The following is an 11,715-nucleotide window of genomic DNA, read 5'->3' as shown; positions in this document are numbered from 1 at the left end:
TAACAATGCATATCAACATAAAATTTTGTTAAATTTAAAAAAAATTGATAACACTAAATTTTGCATTTATTTGGAAATCAGAATGTCAAAGTATTATTTCCCAAATTGCTTTTTTAACATTTTTCATTGTAAAATTTAAAGTATTTTTAAAAATTAATTTCTATAAAAAGCAACCTGAATTTGTTTTTATTCTATATTAGATAAAAAATTCTTACATTGGTTAATAAGATTTATCAGTGAAAAACGGTAGTCAATGTGTATAAAAGAAATAACATTAAAAGCAACGTAACCAAACTTTGATTTTGAATATGTAATATTACCCCCCTTTATGGAACTCTTCTGCGGCGGAGGTTCAATTAAACTAACAGGAAGTGGAAACCAAATATGTTGTCTGCTCAGTTGGTTGTAGTCTGCTTGAATTTGCAGAGGACTTACAGCAACTTGTAATGGTAGGTGATATTTTATAAATATGTCTGATCTATGCCAAAAATATTTAATGTAAAACATCTATATTGCTTCATAAACGGATAAAAAATTTGACTTTTTGATTGACTTTACAGGGAGTTGTGGTTGCTTGATGTTTGTTTAAAATTGCAGAGGAATGACATCTGATTCAACTTGTAAATGTAAGTGTTGTTCCGTCAACATACATGTATGTGATGAGTTTATAATAATTTCAATTGAATTGTTAATTTCTAAAATAAAAATACACTCTTTACCAATTTTACATAGATTTTTAGAAAGAATTGGAATGACTCATGAACTTTGTCTTAATTGTTTAAATTGTCATCCACTTGAAGTTGCAGAGAAATGACAGCATCTTTTGAAAATATGTGTATTTTTGTCAGTATGTTGGATGGATTACAAATAAGTTACCAGTAATAATGTAAAAGCATTCATAAATTAATGCAAATTTATATGAAAAATACATAACCCCCACCCCTATCTCTCTCTCTTTCTCCCCCCCCCCCCCCCCACTAAACATATAAAAAGACAGAATGTTTATTATACATTCTCTTTTAATGGGCAATTTTAATTTTCAATTTTTAATTCCAAATCAAGCCTCCATGATGATAAGATTACACTATCATAGTTAGATTCTCAGATGTAGTACATGTATGTTTGTTTTGGAAATACATGAATGCTCAATATCAGTTTATAACAAGCTTTTATATTAATAAGATATCTTGTTCTCTTTTAGATGGAAATCAGTTTGTCTGTAGCTTAGCTTTTTCACACCGAATGATACCTGTGGATATATACAAAAAGACCTGGCCAAGACATATTATTCCTATGACATGTTGTAATCTTTCCATAGATGCACACCTCCGACAGTTTTCAATTTGTGGGAGTATAGACCAATCCACACTTTACAAAAGTTATATCCCTTGGCCGCCATCTTTGGGGAAAAACCCATATATTTCTCACAGTAGCCTTTGTCGTTTAGAGGGTTGTAACTTTGTCATTTGACATTAAAAAAACGTTTCCCTGTGAATTTTAATTGCCCCAAGTTGGGGCAACCCACACATCGAAGGAATAAATCAAATTCCAAGAGATTTCTTCAGAGGACGCCCAAATATTTGGTTGCTTAAAGAAGGGAAAAGTTGCTTTTTCCCTTTCGACCTTTGGGTTGACCCCGCAAAGGGGAACAACTTTTGCAAAGTGTGGATTGGACTATAAAATCAGAATCAGAATTATTGAAAATAAGGGGAGGTTTCTTCAGTGAAGATGATGAAATACTTAAGTACCATCTGTCCAAAACACAGGTATGTGACATGTCTTATGAATGTATCATGTTTCATAATATGGTTATGAATATCAGACAATTAAATTCAAAGATTTGCAGAATTTAAATTAAACACCTTTATCAATAAGAACATGTGATTAGTTTTGAAAGAGTTGCTTGTAAATCTCTGAATTAACAGAAAAAATGACCCATAAAAATTTCCTTTGCTTAATAGTGAATTAGAATTTTCTCTCTATCTCAAAGCATCTAATTTAATTGTAGTAACTGTGCCTTCAGTTTGACAATGACAGACACTAGCTTGCAATTGACAAATTCATATGTTGTTTGCTTTGTTTTGTTTTTAATGTTTTGAATCAGGAAAAATAAGTACAGGTATAAATGGACTGAAGTGTACATAATTACTTGTACTTGTGAATTTAACTAAGGGCATTTCCTTATTTAACCATCTCTCTGTCTTTCCTCACTTATCTTTCTCTTCTTTAATATTGATGTTGCAAGATATATCTGTGCATTACTGTAAATCAATCAATTATTACAATGCAGATAGAGGTTGATTCTTTCAGATCATCAAAAAGTTTGGCATACACAAGAAACTTAATCTACCAGCATTAAGTCTACAGATTCATACTAAGTCCAAAAATGTGAAATAAGAAATTGCAAAGTAAATTTTAAGATTTTGACCATATTGTTTTTATATTGAGTGACAATTGTAAAACTGTCAGTGGAACAAAATTTAAGCATTAGTAGACATAACTGGGAATGTAGAATTTAAAAAAAATATGCCTGCCAGATTGATTATATCAAAAGTATGTGTATCATTACTTGACCATGCAGCGGGCATTTGTGAAAAAAAATTAGTTCAGTAATGATAAACACATTTACGAATGAGTTTTAACATCTTATTTAGATATGTTCTTGGTGTTGGATGGAGGTCAAGTAGGATGTGTTCCCTTGGATGGATATGTAATCATCAAAGCAAGAGCAATTCAAAAGGAACCATAACAAAAGAGCAGTCATTTTTCCTGAAGAATTATTATGATTGTCTTAATAGAATTGGTTCAGGTTTATCAATTATTTTGGTTATTATGGCATTGAGATTAAAAACACAGAATCTTTATTTCTATATTCTCTCTCTCTCTCTCTCTCTCTCTCTCTCTCTCTCTGTTGATAAATAAAGCATAGGACCAGTAGTCTGTCAAAATATATTGGCCTGCAAAAAAATTTACTTGCCCCCATATATCCATATGTGTAACATTCAAAATTGATTACAAATTGTTTTAGACATTTGGCTTTTAAAATATTTACAAGTCCATCATAGTTGTCAATTTTTTTAATTTCACTGGCAGGAATAAAAAAATTTCTGGCCGCAGTCTTCAGACCACTGAGTTTTTGTAATGACTGATGTTACAGTCCAAATTAAATAAATTCTTTACTGCGAGCGCTTTCAGCCATGTTGGCTCTTCAAACAGTTACACAAAATTAAATGTAGGTAATCAAATAATTGATTTGCTTTTTATTATCTCACCTGAGCTGAAAGCTCAAGTGAGCATTTCTGATTACTTTCTGATTACATCCACATGTCCGTCTGTCTGTCTTTCCATCCATCTGTAAACTTTTTGCATTTTTGACTTCTCTCAAGAACCATGCACTGGGTCAGTTTTAACCAAGGAATATAAGTAGAAAAAATCTTTTGAAAAGTCTTTTAAAAAGGGATTTGATGTTTAACATAGGAATATGTGCAGTAAATTTTAAAGATTTTTTTAAACAAGGTATACTCTTAATTGTTATTTTAGATATTTTGTTCTGATACCATGAAGTTAATTTGATGAGCTATTGTTGCTCAGATTAGTGATGTGGCTTCTGGGCCTCTTGTTTGAATTTGTTAGATAATATCTCCATCATTTACTGTAATAGTTTTTCAACTTTTACAGGAGTGAGTTCCAATTGTAGAAAACATCTTGTAAAAAGGATGGAATCAGATAAGGAGAATACACAAGGGGAAAATGAAGTAGACACATATCCAGTTGGTTCTGCCGAAGTTCTTCACAAAGGATGGGCTTTGAAGTCAAAATGCGAGTTTAAGTGATTCACTGAATGTCAAAAATCTTTCTTGAAAGTTTGAGGTTGTAGAAAGCAGTGGTCATAAACTTGACCCAGAAGATGTAGCCTCCGAGATGAGAAGAGTGAGAAATGCAGAAGGAAAGTGCATTTTCAGAATTGATGAGTTCCTTTCAGGAAATCAAGTTTCCAGCTATTTCTGCAGATTGGACTTAAAAAGGAGGAAGATTCCTGTTGTGATCAGATGGTTGGAGAAAAGGACCTAGAAGCTGAAAATGATTTGGACAATTTTAGAAGCTTGGCCACTTTAGCATTTTATTAGAACTTCTGATTCACTATTTTTAGGCCACCCGAGTCACTCAGGTGACCTATTGCTATCTGTATTTGTCCGTCATCATTCGTTGTACATTGGTTGTAAACTTTTGAACATTTTTAGCTTCTTTTTTGACCACTGAACCAATTTAAACCAAAGTTAATATATGTACTAAAGTACATACCAGGTATATATTTATGATGAGGATGAGTGCCTCTTCCAAAATTGGGAAGTTCATGGCCCTGGGTGAGGTGTTCTGGTGTTAGGGTGGGGCTCTAAATGCAGTGGTTCTTTGAAAATCTTCTCCTATGCTCCTGGGTATTAATCCGATGAAATAAGTATATAGTTATGATAAGGAAGAATGTCTCTTTCAAAGTTATGAATTTCATGGCCCCTGGATCAGGAGTTTTCTTGTAAGGACAGGGCTCTAATGATTATGTATAGGGTAGGGTGGTGTAATTTTTGCCCAATTATTTTTTTGTTCCTAAGATTTGTTCAATTATGTCACTGTATGTTATGCTATGACGTTTTAATAATTTTTTTAGAATTTCGAAAGTTTATTGGATTTAACTATCCCGGAATAATAAAAATGATTTCATAATAGCCCTATAATTATAATGCACATGAATATACATTGAAAGAGCCACACTGCAGGTACTCAGGTGACCAATAAGAACCATGGGCCGCTTGTAAAATGTAGAATTGTTTGTGTGCTATGTGAACGCATCATGTATATTTTCAACTGAAACTCTTCACTTTGAACTGTTGAGGTTAGTCATTGTAGATGTCATAAACGGGGGTGATAATTTTGTTAAAAAAATTAGGAAAAACAAATTTAGGCAATGAACAATTTTATATACATGTATGATGTCTTTCTGTTAGAAGCAAGAAATATTTAAATAACTTTTTATGTAACCAAGTCAAAACTTAACCTTAAACAAATTTGTATGGTTAAAATTGCATTTCTATTCTATTAAATTAGTAAGGTAGAGTATATTCTGCTGTTAATTTTGCTTAACAAGAAAACAAATTCAAACAATTCAAAAATTACCGCTATGTATAATGGTAATTTTCTGTTTAAAACACTGATTAATTTATCAAAATTATAAAGTTTGTATCTCCGTCAAAGTGTGTCCTTCTCTCTCTCTCTCTCTCTCTCTCTCTCTCTCTCTCTCTCTCTCTCTCTCTCTCTCTCTCTCTCTCTCTCTCTCTCTCTATATATATACACAAACAGATAAGTGTTGCCATACAAATCCTTTTCATAATGTGTTATTTATTATTTTGGTAAAGTTTTTATGAGTTTTAAAATTTAAACATTTGATTATTGTAACACATAAAGTGTGTGAAGGCTTATAAAACCTATCTCGAGTCTGATTTGTATGGCAAAAATGTGTTGCTAGGGAGAACATAATGTTGCTCTGGACATGATTTAGAAAAACTAAAGAGAATGGAAGTGATTGGAAAGAATTAAATAATGATGTTTTTAAAATATCAAATATAGATACGTACAGTCATTAAAAACATATTCTAGGTCTGATTTCTGTGTCAAAAAATGTGTTGCTATGGTTAAAATTATGTTGCTATCGAAATTATTTAATTGAATAAAAAGGAAAATATGATAATAAAATGTTCTTCTCATAATATTTTAAAAAAAATAATATAAAAAAAATCTACATACATGCAGTTAAATAAACGTAAATAAAATAATGACTTGACGTGTCAAAAAGGTGTTGCTATGGACAAAATTGCGTTGCTATGGACCTAAAGCACAAAGAAAAAGCATTAAAAAGTAAAAACTTAACAATCAAGTCATATTGAATGTTTAGTTTATATTTACTTTTACTAATACGTAATTTTTATAGGCTATGTAGAGGGCCAACTGAAATAAAAATGGTGGAAAATTGCAAATATTCATCATTCTGCCAAAAAAATTAGGAAAACCAACTACCCAAATTTATTGCTTACGTACATAATATTGACAACTGTCATTATGCTGATATAATTTATTTTTGCAGAGGTCGTTGCTTTTTAAAAAAAAAAAAAGGGTTTAAAATGTATTTGTTTTATGACAATATTGTATCTAGTAAAACATATCTTCTTCTGGTTGTCATAGCAACTATGATGTCATTTCATTGAATAATAATTCCATCCAAATTATATTATAAAGTCTAAGACAGTGTATAAGATTTAATATGCAGAGACGCAAACATACTGAAACAAATATTTTTAAATAGGGTCTTCCGTCTAAATTGTAAAATTAAAAAAAAAAAATATTAACCAAAAAAGAACGAATGACTTGATTGATTTCCATGAAATTTCCAAAATTCTCAAAAATCAGTGACATTAAAAATTACAGTTAATGTTTTCTAAGAATGACCTCTATAAAATATTTAAGGATCCCAATATATTCTTTCCTTAATATCTCGAAAAAAATCAACATGTACATTCCGAACAGTTCTGGACAATGTTTATAATATATCAAGAAAAGTTTGGGACCAAACCTTTTGTATGATTAGTAACAAGGCCAAAAATAATTTTGGTCAGGGTGAAACAAAAAATATCTGCTTAACTGATGGTATCACCTTATTTTACTGGTCTAGGACGGAAGACCCATGCGATATAGTTTCTAGTTTTCCCTTATTATACAGCAGGTAACAAAAACACGTGTAATAGGTAAACAAAAAGTTTGGTAAAATGTAATATAATCATTTATAGTTTATAATTTAACTATAGTTCAACTATGAAAAAGGAAATAACAGTTTAAAACCTTTTAAAACACACATTAATCGTATTAATGCTAATAATTAACACACAAACTGTACTAAAAAACAATAATAAGAATAGAATAACAAGCAAGGTTGATTTCCATATAAAAAGAATGGTGCTATATTTGCTCACAGCTCTAAAGAAACTAATAATTTACAAAATTAATACTGAATCCAATAAACAAATCAACTGCAGCATTTAAATACACAAATTATAAAATTTAATTTTATAAGAGATCCAATTCTTTCTTTTTTTAAAGAGGGTAATATGTATATATTGCACAGACTACATTCTGAGCACCTCTGTCTATGGCACATATTAGAATGACAGGTTCAAAACCAAAAGTACATCATTGCAAACAATTCTGATATCAATCCTAGCTTCAACAATACATATAATATAGCATTGAATGATTTATTTTTGACGTCCTCGTGTCAATAACTGCCGTCAGGTGAGCAGACAAATTGAATAACGCGCGTTAGCGCGTTATGATAATTTGTCTGCTCACCTGACGGAAGTTATTGACACGACGACGTCAAAAATAAATCATTCAATGCTTATATTTACATTCCCTTACTGAAGAAATCAATTGTTTACTTAAATAAATCGATATAAAGTGCAGATCACGGAGGGAGTGAATAAGTAACAGCAAGAACAGCTGTTTTGTAAAACTGGTTTAAACTGGTTTTCACATAGACTGTTGAGATGAGATCGACAGGCATGAAAATATAATCCATGATAAATAACTCTTGAAATGTTGCTTTTAACAATAAAGTCAACTTTTTTGTTGAATAATTATAAAACATGGTGTTTTGACAACATTCATGAAATACATTTTTTAACTGATAACATAGAAATCTCTGTTTGAGAACTACTTATGTAAATTACTCGTTAATTCATACGCAGTGAATAGGTGTTGCATTTAGAGGCATTTAAACATCACGGAATTTAATGGGAAAACACAGTAGAATGTAAATATACTGCTTTAAAATACAAGTGAATATAATCGCCCTACAAAAATGCACCTTATTGTATGTGTACACTGTTAAGGGTAACCTTAACAATGTACTTTCTAATTTTTAATGCAAATCAAATTAATTGTTAAAAGATTATATATCAACATTTCCATTAAAATTCCATATGCCATTAAAAAATTACATTTCCCTTAAATAAGTAAAAAAAAAATGCCTCTAAAATTAGAAAATGTCCTCAGCTTTCCATGCATATTAAACACATCTACCAGTAGTATGGAACAAAGCAAAGTGTGAACTCAACATCCATTTATTTCACTTTCTAATGTAACAAATCAACATAATATATATACATATATAACTATCCCAGATCGGGCAAATAAATCAAACAATTCTCACTTCAAATTAGACCATTGCTCTAGAATCAACATATATGTACTATTTGAACTGAGAAACTTCATTTCATCAGAATAAAAGGGGTTTACCCTTTAATGAATTACAAACTCGCAACAATGAAGTAGTATATGGTATACTCCTCCATAATAAAATGTATATATAGTCACAAAAGGGGTTGATCCCTTAATGATTCCCAATATTTGTACTACACATGTAGACATTACAATTACATAGAAAATCACAATTACATGTAAGGACCCTGCCATGTATAACTGAATTAATTTTCTCATAGACATGATGGTTTTTTTGTTCGTCAAAAATGTTTAAATTGGTCAATAAAAAAGACAGCATGTTTAATAATTGCATGTTACATTAGGAGAAGAATAAAATTCACTTTGCAGAAACTAGCAATTCTTATATGGTCGAGACCGGATTTTAAGTACCGTGGTGAATTTGGCTACAAATCATATTTACTAATAGATTCCAGTATGTAGTCAAAGAAAATACATATTACATGTATTGTAATACATGTACATAGTTTTATCTTCATAATGCAAATTTTTTAACATTTCAGAATTTGAAAAATAAATTCCTAGGTTAATTCATTTTGACCTAGCAGAATCCTTATAACAACCTGTACCTGACATGTACATGAATAAAGACGTACATGAATAAAGACATTCACAAATAAGAAAGCATAAAAAAATTGTTAGTACAATTACTAATTGACATTGCATGATTATACTTGTGCATTAATCATATATCTTAACAATGTAATCTATTGAAGCAGCAAATCAAAATCTATACACATAAAACTATATCACTTTTACAATCTAAAAATTAATTAAGAACCAAGCGTATAGAATAAGATACTCGAATGTGTCTAACAATCTACAAGAAATTTCAAACTAATAAACAGTGAATTTGTTCTCCGAAGTCTTAACAAGAGGCCCAGGGCCACATCGCTCACCTGAGCAACACTTGCCTTAATTCTCATCAAATTAGCATTACAGTATCAAAATATCTTGACAACTAAGTACAGTAGATCTTGCTAAAAAAAAAATTTGAAAATCTGCCAATTTTTATCCACCTCTTTTTTTTTTGGAAAATGCCAAACCCCTTTTGTTGTTGTACCTGTAAGAAAATTTTTATCTATTCCTATATACCCCCCCCCCCATTTCGTGGCCCCACTTTTCTCTAGGGAATCATGGTTTCATCAAACTTAAATCTGCATAACCTGTGCTTTCACACTAAGTACTGAGTAAAGGACAGAAAACTTTACCAGAATATTTTTAAAGATTGTCTCTATATATTCCTATGTAAAAATTCAAACCGCCTCACGGCCCCGCCCTACCACTAGGGACTGTGATTTTGCAAACTTGAATTTACACTACCCAAAGATGCCTCTACACAAGGTTAAGCTTCTCTGGCCAAATAGTCTTTAAAAAGAAGATTTTTAAAGATTTTACCTACATATTCCTATGTAAAAATTCATCCCCCCTTGTGGCCTCACCCTACCCCTGGACTATTATTTAAACAAACTTGAATCTATACGATCTGGGGGTGCTTCAACCCAAATTTGGGCTTTCCTGGCCTAATAGTTTTGAGAAGAAGATTTTTAAAGATTTTCTCTCTATATAAAAATTTATCCCCCATTGTAGCCCCGCCCTACCCCAAGGGACCATGATTTGAACAAACTTTAATCTACATTATCTGAGGATGGTTACACGCCAATTTGAGCTTTCTTGGCCAAATAGTCTTTAAAAAGAAGTTTTTTTTAAAGATTTTCTCTATATATTCCTGTATAAAAATTTATCCCCCAATTGTGGCCCCACCCTACCCCCGGGGACCATGATTTGATCAGACATTAATCTACATTATCTGAAGATGCTTCCACTCATATTTGAGCTTTACTGGCCTAATAGTTTTTGAGAAGAAGATTTTTAAAGATTTTCTCTTTATATTCCTATGTAAAAATCCATTCCCCCTTTGTGGCCCCACCCTACCCACAGGGACTATGATTTATACAGACATGAATATACACTACCTGAGGATGCTTCAATTTTAATTTAAGCTTTTCCAGCCTAATAGTTTTTGAGAGGAAGATTTTAAAAGATTTTTTCCATATATTTCTATGTAAAACATGATCCCCCTATTGTGGCCCCTACCTACCCCCGGGGACCATGTTTTGAACAAACTTGAATTTACACTACCTGAGGATGCTTCCATTTTGATTTCAATTTTTCTGGCCTAATAGTTTTTGAGAAGGAGATTTTTAAAGATTTTCTCTATATATTCCTATGTAAAAATCCATTCCCCCATTGTGGCCCCACCCTACTCCAAGGGACTATGATTTGAACAAACTTGAATCTACACTACCTGAGGATGCTTCCACTTTAAATTGGGCTTTTCTGGCCAAATAGTTTTTGAGTAGAAGATTTTGAAAGATTTTCTCTATATATTCCTATGTTAAACTTGATCCCCCGAATGTGGCCCCACCCTACTCCCGGGGACCATGATTTGAACAAACTTGAAAATCTACACTACCTGAGGATGCTTCCATTCTGATTTCATTTTTTCTGGCCTAATAGTTTTTGAGAAGAGATTTTTAAAGATTTTCTCTATATATTCCTATGTACATGTAAAAATCCATTCCCCCATTGTGGCCCCACCCTACCCCCAGGGACTATGATTTGAACAAACTTGAATCTACACTACCTGGGGATGCTTCCACTTTAAATTGGGTATATATTCCTATGTAAAACTTGATCCCCCAATTGTGGCCCCACCCTACCCACAGGGACTATGATTTGAACAAACTTGAATCTTCACTATCTGAGGATGCTTCCATTTAAATTAGAGCCGGCTGGCCTGATAGTTTTTGAGAAGAAGATTTTTTAAAGATTTTCTCTATATATTCCTATGTAAAACTTGATCCCCCTATTGTGGCCCCACCCTACTCCCGGGACCATGATTTGAACAAACTTGAATCTTCACTATCTGAGGATGCTTCCATTCTGATTTCATTTTTTCTGGCCTAATAGTTTTTGAGAAGAAGATTTTTAAAGATTTTCTCTATATATTCCTATGTAAAAATCCATTCCCCCATTATGGCCCCACCCTACCCCCAGGGACTATGATTTGAACAAACTTGAATCTACACTACCTGAGGATGCTTCCAATATAAATTGGGCTTTTCTGGCCTAATAGTTTTTGAGAAGAAGATTTTTAAAGATTTTCTCTATATATTTCTATGTAAAACTTGATCCCCCGATTGTGGCCCCACCCTACCCCCAGGGACCATGTTTATTTTCCCCAGGTATTTATTTACAAAAGTACATGTTACTTTATGAAAATGTATTTGTAGTAACAAATATATAATAATAATAATTAATATAATAGTGATAATAATAATAATAATAGTAATAGTAATAGTAGTATTAATAACAGCTATTATATCTGAT

The 11,715-nt window shown here is 31.8% G+C and overlaps 1 protein-coding gene and 1 pseudogene across 1 annotated transcript in view; both read left to right on the top strand.

Annotated features, from left to right (window-relative positions):
* LOC128156214 (FAD-dependent oxidoreductase domain-containing protein 1-like) overlaps window positions 1–11,715 on the top strand; it is a 312,439-nt gene that overhangs the window by 39,542 nt on the left and 261,182 nt on the right. The gene's annotated exons all lie outside the window — the stretch shown is intronic.
* On the top strand, window positions 275–4,247 carry LOC128156232 (uncharacterized; annotated as a pseudogene).

Source organism: Crassostrea angulata, chromosome 7 (genome assembly GCF_025612915.1).
Source record: "Crassostrea angulata isolate pt1a10 chromosome 7, ASM2561291v2, whole genome shotgun sequence".
NCBI lineage: Eukaryota > Metazoa > Mollusca > Bivalvia > Ostreida > Ostreidae > Magallana > Magallana angulata.
This window is presented reverse-complemented; position numbering and strand designations above follow the sequence as displayed.